Source organism: Falco peregrinus, chromosome 2, assembly GCF_023634155.1.
Source record: "Falco peregrinus isolate bFalPer1 chromosome 2, bFalPer1.pri, whole genome shotgun sequence".
In the NCBI taxonomy this organism is placed as follows: Eukaryota; Metazoa; Chordata; class Aves; order Falconiformes; family Falconidae; genus Falco; species Falco peregrinus.
This window is the reverse complement of record NC_073722.1, coordinates 100,346,858-100,357,309: the sequence shown is the minus strand read 5'-3', so window position 1 is coordinate 100,357,309 and position 10,452 is coordinate 100,346,858. Positions and strand designations below refer to the sequence as shown.

General features: G+C 53.2%; 1 long non-coding RNA gene across 2 annotated transcripts; it reads right to left on the bottom strand.

Annotated features, from left to right (window-relative positions):
* Positions 1-2,352: 2,352 nt before the first annotated feature.
* On the bottom strand, positions 2,353-5,628 carry LOC114010214 (uncharacterized). 2 transcript variants are annotated; one of them, XR_008746131.1, is made up of 3 exons: positions 5,090-5,628; positions 3,062-3,161; positions 2,353-2,804 (listed from the first exon to the last, which is right to left on the bottom strand). It is a non-coding gene; the product is annotated as an uncharacterized LOC114010214 (long non-coding RNA). The 2 variants fall into 2 exon arrangements; XR_003551570.2 differs by lacking the exon at positions 5,090-5,628 and adding an exon at positions 3,253-3,937.
* Positions 5,629-10,452: the final 4,824 nt, after the last annotated feature.

Genomic DNA, 10,452 nt, shown 5'->3' with positions numbered 1-10,452 from the left:
GCTCCCAGGCCAGTAACAAGGATCTGAACTGAGTCCTGAATGATCATCTACCATGTGACAACTTGTTTCACTATTGCAGCACGACCAGAGAAGCTTCACAAGAGAGGCATGTGTCACTCTTTCCGACACAGACGGGTACGGGTCTGATACCACCCAACACAGCTGCTCTGACAGGCTGCCATCTCTTTCAGCCAGAAGTTAAACAGTCCCTGCAAAATCCCAAAAGCTGTCTTTCAAGTGGTTTCCATTTGACTCCAAAAGATACAAAATCTCCTTTTAATTAGTGTAAGGCTTAATGGAAAAGGTTGGTAAAGCTACCTATAATAAAATGGAATGCTTTTTTCATTACTTACCATTTCTACAAAGAAGTAGAGTATTACAAATTAATTACAAATTAATTACAAATTAATACAAAAGAGTATTAAACACTGTCCTGTTTGACCTGCTAGTTAAATACCAACTCTACAGAGCAAAAGCAATTGGCACCTCATCTTTTGCATTCACTATATTCAGCTCTACTGATTTGGAAGGTTTTTCATACTAATTTTTAGGCCTTTCAGAGGACTGGGATTATACCGAAGGGCTTTTTTGCCTGTAATGCCTAATGCATTACATTAAATGGTATAGATTTTTATTTTAGGGAGGATGAATTCACAGTTTTGTAATCAATGCCATATGCTGGGATTTTCCAGTCTACTTTGCTGTTTATGATACCATCTCTCTTACAGATAGAGGTTCAGAACAAGTTTAAGGAACAGGGCAGCAATTATCAAGTGTGTAAGCAAAGGAAGAAGAGGTGACCTAGACGCTGACTCCTATTTCAGCCACATATATCCTGAAAGGCCTGAGGAATTGTTATGAAGTCTAAGCTTCTCAATTCCCTGTGTTTAGCAGAAGGATCATAATTCCCTGGCCTTGTAGGGTATTATGTAACTGTAATGAAATTCACTGTGATGAGGCACATCTGAAAAATATGTATTTGATGACCTAAGTACGTAGGTGCTAGTGAAAGTCAATTCTCACAAATGTTAAACAGTTTCTGAGAATACATGAAGATCTGGCAGAATTTCTAGAGACTTTTTGAAGCTTTCAACTACTTTCCCATTAGGATTTCCAAAGGAGTTCAACTGAGAATCAAAAGCTTTGCAGAAAAACGTAACAAAACTGAGAACACAAGAATGATGTGCTGCTGCTCTGCCTCCACTGGCTGGCACCTCAATGAACTAAAATTGGGAACATCAGGTCTCAAGCTGTGCCCTGATTCTGCCCAGTCACTGAACTGCTTCTGCACCTGCCTGCATCCCAGTGAAAAGGTTAACGAAACCAAGAAAATGGAGCCTAAGAAAATAATTATGATGTGCTTGAGGAAATATGGAAATAACCATGAGCTGCTGCACGTAACAGACTTTTTGAAATCAAATTATTTGTATTCAAATATGTGCAAAATCAATGATCATTTTTGGTTTTGATCAGCTCAGCCTGTTCTTTGGGGAAATCAATTTGATGCTCTGGGTGTAAACATTCTTTCAAAATGCTTACCATAAAGCAATGTTTTTCTTCTGCTCTCCTTGGCACCAGAGCAATTTTGAAAGCATTCCCATTGATAACACAAACAAAACAGACAGACCACTTCATCAGAAGGATCAGAAATTGCAATCAGAGAAGTAACACTTAAAATACAATTTAATCTACATTCAACTCACCACCTGGTCTTTTCCAGGCCATGTGTGGGTGGTCTGCAGAGACTTTAAGAAGGAACAGATATATTTATGACTGCTAAAGACTACAGGTAGCTTTAGATAAAAGGTGGTTTGCTAAGCTACTGACCCAGACCAAAGTGAACGCAAAGATCAGTGCCAGAAGCTCATTTACAATGAATGATTTACAAGTGTTGTATAGAGAGAGTTAACAGGAATGCCTTTGATTGTAACAGAAATAGGACTGCTTAAAATAATGTGTTGTTTCTGTGTGTAACTCTGAGATGAACCGACAGTCATTTGAAGTCCACACTGCTAACTCATCGTTGCTTGTTACCATGTTAAAAGCCTAGAAAGGTGAAGGAAGCAGGGATGGGATACCTGCCACCTCATTCAGACTCTAGGCACCACACAAATAATCATTTCATGCCTCTGTTACAAATGCCAGCTTCTTAAGGAAGGGCATGGTTGTTTCTCATCCAGCCCAAGGTGCTGGGGTGATTTAGCATCAAAGACATTTCATGAACTAGTGCCAGCCAGCGCATCGTGGTTTAACCCCAGCCAGCAACTAAGCCCCACACAATTGTTTGCTCACTACCCTCCCAGTGGGATGGGAGAGAGAGCTGGAAGAGTAAAAGTGAGAAAACTGGTGGGCTGAGATAAAGACAGTTTAATAGGTAAAGCAGAAGCCGCACACACAAGCAAAACAAAACAAGGAATCCATTCGCTACTTCCCATCAGCAGGCAGGCATTCAGCCATCTCCACGAAAGCAGGGCTCCATCATGCAAACACACAGTTGCTGTGGAACTGATATTCTTATCTTTCATATATGTAATTTCTTGGCTGTAACATTACATCAGTGCTTACTGCAAAACTGCTGACATGCCTTGAGCTGTCACAGCAGCATGAGGAAGGCAGTGACAGTTGCTGCGTGCAACAGTATGTGCTAGTCAGGGCTTTTAAAAACTGTAATTCACCTCTGCCTATGAAATCAAACAAAGCTTGCATATTTGCTGCAGCACCTTTACTTGTTCACACGAGATTTTCAAAGTTAGCGTGAATCCCAGGGGCATGCTTCTGCTCTCCACTTTTTGGGATTTCTTCATCTAGAGAGTGCAAACAGTATGGAGTTATCAGCAGGACTGAAAAAGCCAAGATGAGTTTGGTGTTAAATAGCAGGATGGGGGACACGCGATGTGGCAGGCTGACCCTGGCTGGCCACAGCCTGACTGCACAGCAGGGCCAGCCCTGAGACATCCCTCATCAGTGACTGGATTGCTCTCCGGTGGGAGTGGAGATGTCTCTACAACCTCTTAATAAAAGCACAGCTGTGCTGAAACAAGTCAACACTTAATGTACTCACCCGTCCACCTCCCAAATGAAGGTGTATAGGCAACATGTTTCTCTGGAAATGATGTGCTCAGGGCATCAGGTTTTCTTATCCCATCCTTTCATGGCATCACCTTTAAAAACCACCAAGAAAAGGTCAGTTGTGGTGTTGGCTTGGGAGATTCCCGTGCCTGCGGGAAGTCAGGAGTTCACAGTAGTAAGTACCTCTTTGGACACAGACTTTCCTGACATGTCCCCCGCCTTCAGACATCTCCCAGGACCCCGAGCAGCATGTACAGGTGCAGGGAGGAAAAGAATGCCAGGGAACAGACCAGAGACACTGGGGGGAGGCAGCGGGTAGAAAAAAAGAAGAAAGCCTAAAAAGAGACAGATACAGATGAGAACAGAGATGTAAAGGGAAAACCAGCCCTGGGCTGCAAGACAGAGACGGAAGATGAAGAAAAGAGAAGTAGAGGGAGTAGGACAAAAGCAGAGAGAGTAAAAGAGAAGGGAACAGCAGAATGAGAGATAAAGGCAGAAGGGAAGAGGGAGCAGGACAGAAGAATAGGATGGAGAGCTAGGGAATCAAAACATGATGGGTTTGCATGGCAAGGTTTGGGGAGGAGGAGGAAGAGGAGGAGAAAGAAGAAGAAATGACGTGTGATCAACTGACAGCAGCTGTCGTTCCCCATCCCCAGCGGGGAAGAGACAGGGAAATCGGGAGTAAAGTTAAGCCCAGTAGAAGTGGGGGCTGGAGGGAAGGTGTTTTGAAGATTTGCTTTTCCTGCTCATTCTTCTGCTCTGACTTGACTGCTAATCAATCGCACTGATTTCCCCAGGTTAAGTCTGTTTTGCCCACGGAGGTAATAGCGGAGTGACCTCCCCATCCTTGTGCCGACTCGTGAGCTTTTTGTTACGGGGGGGGAGCGGTAAGAGCAGCTTCGGTCCAGTCCGGATCCCCCGCCCCCCACACACAAAATCACAGCAGCACAGGGAAGGGAAGGCGGGGCAGAGGAGGGGCAGGGGGGGCCTGGGACACACAAGAGGGGAGACAGGGTCCCACGGACCAGGACTCACCACAGCTCTCGCTTTTGGTACCGCTGTGAAAATGTTCAGACGCGTCTTTCCCCCTCTCTCCTCCCTCCCTCCCGCAGAACGCCGGCCGCTCGGCTCCCCCACCCCGGTAACCCCCGGGTGTCTCACAGCTCTTCCTCGCAAGACGCGGCCTCCCGGACACGGCGCGTCGCTCCCTCGCGCACCGGGGGCCGCCCCACCCCGCGGGTGACACACGGACCCCGCGGGTGACACACGGACCCCGCTGTGCACGCTGGCACCCGGCTGCTGCGGGCTGCGGGGCTGGTCCCCCCCCACCGCAGGGCTAGGCCCTCTGTGCCCGCAGCAGGAGGCAGCTGCTGGCCGCCTGCCCTCGGGTTCCTTCTCCTTCGCCTCTCCCCGGCCGGCCCAGCTCCTGCCCACAGCCGGGCCGTGCCCCCCGGTCCCCTCCCGCACCCGCGCCGCGTGGGGCGAGGCCGGGCAGGGACAACCCCCGCCAGCCCGAGGCGGCGCGGCCCCGGCAGAGGGACAGAAGCACAAGTGACCGTGACCGGCGCCGCTCGGCCCTGCCCGGAGCCGCTCCTGCCGCAGGCCCTTCCGAGCGGCAGCGGGGGTCCGGCTGGCAGCGGGGGTCCGGCTGCCGCCGCCACGGCAGCGCCGGGGGCACCTGGGGCTGGGGCCCGGCTGCGGGGGCGATGCGGCTGCGGGGGCGATGCTGCAGCAGGGGCGATGCTGCAGCGGGGGCGATGCTGCAGCGGGGGCAGCGGCACGGGGCGAGCGGGGCCGCGGCAGACTCGAAGGGTCTGGCGAGCTGGCGAGGCGCCGGCGCCCGGGAGGCGGCCTCCTGCTTCCCCGCCTCCCTCCCCTCAACCCCCGGACCCTCCGGGGCCGCCCGCACCCGGCGCGCCGCCATGCTGCTCCTGCACCGCGCACGCCGCGGGCCCAGCAGTTCTGCGCGCCGAGCGCCAGTCGGCACCGTGCTCGGGGGGCGGCTGCGGCGGCTCCTCACTGGGCGGCAGCGACGGTACCGCAGTGCCGGTGCTGCGGGGAGGCAGCGGGGAGCCGGGCGGCGCCCGAGCTGCAGCACCGGCTACCTGCTGCTGGCGTTGTCACTAAGAGTGCGACCGTCGGAGACCTGCCGGCCTATAGAGGGCGACCTCCGGAGGACTATGTTCGGTTCTGCCCAGTCGGTCCGCTCGGCTGAGATCGGCTCTGTTCGGCTCGGTAGGGCTCTGCTCGGTTCGGCTCGGCTGAGATCGGCTCTGCTCTGTTCGGCTCGGCTCGACTGGGCTCGGCTCCTCTGTGGTCGGGTCGGATCGATTCGGCTCGGAACCGTTCGGCTAGGCTCGGCTCGTTCGGCTCCGCTCGGCTGAGATCGTTTGTGAGCGACTCTCTTCGGCTCGGCGGCAATCCACTCGTTTCGGCTGGGATCGGATCGGCTCCTTTCGGTTCGGATCGGTCGAGATCGATTCTATTCGGTGTGGCTCGATACTGTTCGACTGAGATCGGCTCTGCTCAGCTCCGTTCGACTCGGCTGGGATCGACTTGGCTCGGCTCCGTTCGACTCGGCTGAGATCGGCTCTGTTCGGCATAGCTCGGCTCCGTTCAGTAGGTCTCGGCCCGGCTCGCCTCGGCCGGGATCGGATCGTCCCCTTTCGGATCGGGTCCTACCGATTCTGTTCGGTTCTGCTCGTTTCGCTTCGGTTCGTACCCGATCGGCTTGGATCGGCTCGGATGAGATCGCCTCAGTTCGCTTTGGCTCGTTCGGCTCCCCTCGGCTCAGACCGTTTCTGTTCGGCTCGGCTGAAATGGCTTCGGTTGGAGTCGCTTCTGCTCGGCTCGGCTGGGAACTGTTGTCTACGGCTCGGCCGGGCCGGGCTCGGCGCAGTGCCAGGCCTCTGCGGTGTGACCGGGCTGCGGTGTGACCGGGCGGCGGGGCAGGGCAGCGGTGGCGGGACAAAGCCATCCCCCTGGGCGCAGGAAGGACAGCGGTATCGGTCTGCCCTGCCCGGGAGTGGCTGCCCGGCACGGGACTGGTGCCTCGGCCCACCCTTGCACCGGCACCGGGCAGGCTGCTAACGGTCCCCGGCTGCCGACCCCGAGCGCGCTCCCGCCGGTTCTGGGGGCTGGAAGGAGTGTTCCCCCCAGGCAGATGGGCACAGGTCCACGCAGGGCGTTCACCTTCCTCTGCAGCACTGAGCACAGCTTCTTGCCAGGGCTCCTCACGGCTGCTTCTGGCCAGCGGTTCCCTGCAGTTGCAGGACCAGGAGACCAGCTGTGCCCTCCATCCCTCCGCCTCTCTTCCCTGCGCCAGGCTGGCGGGGGAACCTCAAGGACATCTGTGCATTAGGTCACCTGGGGGTCCTCTGCCCTGTGCAGAACCTGGCCTGCCTGGGAAAGCTGTGGGCATGATGCTGCATCAGGCAGGAGCTGCCCCTTGCCGCCCGGCTGTGCACACAGTACGAGTACCGCCCTGGGCTCCTCTGCCAGAGCTGCTGTGTGCCCCAGTGACCACCCGCAGCTAAGGACCTGGCCTCTCAGATAGAGCACTGTCACTGATGGAAACATGAGTGAAATAAGAACTATGCCTTGTCACAACTGCTCCACATTTGAATAATAAGGTTTGTGCAATAGAAATTAGGAAGACCACACCAGTACATAACCCTGACTTACATCTGTGCAGGATGGAGGTGTGCTGCAATGCTCATGGGGCTCCTCCCCGGTTTTCTTTTGTGCTTCCCAGTAAAAATAGCTAGCTCTGCTTTGACAATGGTGTGAATCCAAGAGAGACCTATGGAAATCTGACCTTGATCCTGCCTGCCTGGAGAACCTTTGGCACAGAGCACAGAAGACATGACCATCGGCCCCAGAGGGTGGGAGATTACAGGGTGACTGTGTGTGGTCTGGCCACAGTGGTAAAGGCAGTCCCAAGGTTTAAGAGCTTGTGAAACTGCCCTGGCCCTTCAAGTTGACTGACATGAACACCAGGATGAATTAAAGCAACATTGCTGGTGCTGTGAGTATCCAAAATACAAACAAGCCACTTTCTGAGCAGCACTTGCCCTTTCTTCTGGGATTACTCCAACAGCACATTTCTGAAAGATCAGCTGCATTTGCTGCCCTGTAACTCCAGTTTTCTAGGCCATGTCACTCCCCGTCCACGGGCTCCCTCTGCTGCTCACAACATTTTGGTGCTACTGCAGAGTCACCATCCCTGACAGCAGCACAAGCACAGGACACCATCTTTGGCCAGGGACAATGAAGCTCTGGAGTCCCAGTCCCCTTCATGCAATCCCTTGTGTTGGCCTTGTCTCCAGGCCCTAGGGCTCGCTCCTTAAATAGCTGCTCTGTGTTACTGCCCTGCTCTGTCACTACTGTCACTCTTTAACACCCTTGGACACAGCTGGCCTCATCCTGCTGCTGGTAAACATCTGCAGCTTCTTCTCTGGAGGCTCCATGTTGTGGCTGTTCCTGACACTCACCCTCTGTAGAAAGTGCTGTAGAGATTGTGTGCCTGTGTCTATCTGCCTTGTTTCTAGGCTGGACCTACAAATGGGAACCACAACAATCATTTTGTTGGACTAAGCCAGGAGAAGCCCAGGGTCTGGTTGCACCTGACTCAGCTCTAGTGGGAAGGAGAAATCCCCTGGGGCCCAAGGCCAATTGCATTTGGCTCCTTCCTTTACCAAAACTAGGGAAACTACTTTTATCAGGAGCTATGCAGGGTTCAAGGAGGAAATCTCAAGTCTTTAGGCTTGCTCTGCACTTGCTACCCCTTTGCTGAGCCATATGATGATGTTGATGTGACATGGATGGCTGTGGTCCAGGGCAGACAGGCTGCAGCCTTGCCAGCAGAAGGACCAGACAGGGCTGCTCTGCTCCAGGTGGATCTGGCTGCACCAGGGCAGTTGGGGTTGGCCCCAGTTCTGTCCATGCTGGGAGTAATGCAGACACACATGCTGTGACTTGTTAGCCTTAGTCTGCAAATTAATGATTCACCTAGCACAATACAACACAAAGCTGTAGGTACCCAAACCTCCTCATCAGTTGTGGAGGCTCGCAGTCAGAGCCAACATGCACAATGTTAAGCAAACCTGAAGCATGCAGGAATTTTTTTTCTTGTCAGGCTGCTTTGGTCCTTCATGTCATTTCCAAAAAGATGAAAATACCATCACATGGTTTACTTTGGACAGCAAAAAAAGGGAAACTTTCCAGAAATGCCCCAACTCTGTGACCTTTTCTACTATCCAGCTTGCCAGCCCACATGATTTCAGCCAAGCCTCAACACATGCTGACAAGTGGGTCCCTGCTTCTGAGCTGCTGTTCCTTATGTTGTCGGTCAACCCAGGTCCTGCTGACTCATCACTTACCCGACCTTCACCTGGAAGTGCAGTGATATGTATCAGCCAGGTACTAGATCCTGCTTGCAGACCTGCTTCCTTCTAGGTAGTTCCCATAATTTAAAGGCAGGCGTTCACCAGGGCAGTAAAACCAGCTGCCTCCCAGATACACAATGGCACTGAGAGTTGCCTAGGGGTTCAGGGAAAACAGAAAATGGTGGGAATTTCCTCCTAGCATCAGTATCTGACCTCTTACAAAGAACTTGTGTGTGTTGGGGATGTTTTGGGGTAGTTTCCATCTTTGTTTTTCTTATGCCTTGGGTCTTTCTGTATTTTGTTCTAGCCATGGCTGTTTAACAGAGAGCATAGTTGGTTATTGCTGGAAGCCACTCCAGAAGCCCAGCACACCTCCTTGCTGAGGGTGGAGATTGTCTAGTCCCCAGCTCAAGCAAGGTCGCTTAGACCAGGCTGCCCAGGACCTTCAGGGTGTTCCTTAACCCTTGAGAAAGACCTCAAGGAGGTTGCACTCTCAGCTGGAGACCTGGGGCAGGAGAGGACTCCTGTGAGCTGCAGGACCCGCAGATGAACGTGGAGCCTGATCTGACTCCCCATCATCTCCGCAGCCAAGACCTTCATTGAAAATAGCTGATAGAGCCAGCCCAGCTTCTGCACTGAGAGCAATTGCAAGAGGGAAGATATTTCCCTCTCTTTAACCCCTTCCCCCATAAACTTATATTAGAAAATATATTCTAGAGGGATGGCCCTTTCCTTAAGGAGCTCCAGGTACATGCCACATCCCAACCTCAGCGCAGCCTCCCCAGGGTGTGGAGCTGGGCATGTGGGCCTGGCTGTGCAGGCAGAATGTGCCCTACCTTTCCTCACCCAGGGTGGGCTGAGCACCCATGGACACCAGTGCAAGTCTAGCCTGAATCACTGCTCTCCCATAGAACCAGGGCTGCAGGGCACCTGAAAGGCAAGCCCACCACCTTGGCCTCTTGTCCCAGGTGGCAGCCAGGGAGCAGACAGATGCCAAACAGCCTGACTCCATAAGCCAGTGCTGCTGGCTGATGGAAAGACTGAGCTCTGCTCCTGCCAGCCCAGTCTTTCTGATCCAGCAGGCTGGGGAAGAGGTGCTGGGGGCAATCCTGGCTGCTGTGTGCTGAGGGTGCCCACAGGAGTGTGACAGGGTGGACTTGGCATGGGGTCTCTGTTCCAAAAAAGGGGACCCAGGTAGGACAAAGATGTGACATGGAGGCATGGCTTGACCCAGGCTCTCCTATGTAGAGGCAGGTGACAGATGTGGTGGCACCCAGGCAGAGGCCATGTCAGCTGCCAGCTGGGGAGTACCAACCCACCGTATCTTGTCAGGGGATGGAGGGACTTGTGGGTGCATGGCAGAGTCCACATCAGCCCTCAAGAGTCTCCCATGGGTCTGCAAGCCTAGCCGAATTTATAACCTCAGCTCAGGTGTGAAGTAACCACATCATCCCTTCACTCACTCCAAGTCTTGTTTTGTCTTCCAGCCTTTGCAAGAATTTTTTTTTGCATAAAGAAGTTGTTTCCCTGTTCTGCCTTCTGTGTCCAGAACCATGGATGTCCTGGATACCCTATTGAACAGGATTGACACGTGTTCATCCTTTCTTCTTTTTACCTCCACAAAGTTGTAAGTTCCATCTTAGAGTAGTAGAAGGCAGAAAGACTCATATCCAGTACTGCACCAATTCCTAATGCAATACCATCGTGGATGCTGCACGTGAAGGGTAATGTCCCATGGCAGTCCTTGAGCCACTCGGTGTTTACATGCGGGACCTGGCTGGGGTTGTCCAGGGCTCTGCAGAACCAGCTCCCTTCCCTGCTTGCACTGTGAAAAGTTCAGGTTCCTCTGGCTCTGCTCCATGCAGAGTAACAGCCCCTTCTCCGGAGAGGGAGACCTGTGTCCCCCTTCCACTGGTGCCTCTCCTGCAGGGACACAAGCAGGACAGAGCTGGCAGCATGCACAGTATACACGCTTGCATGCTTGCATGCCTGTGAG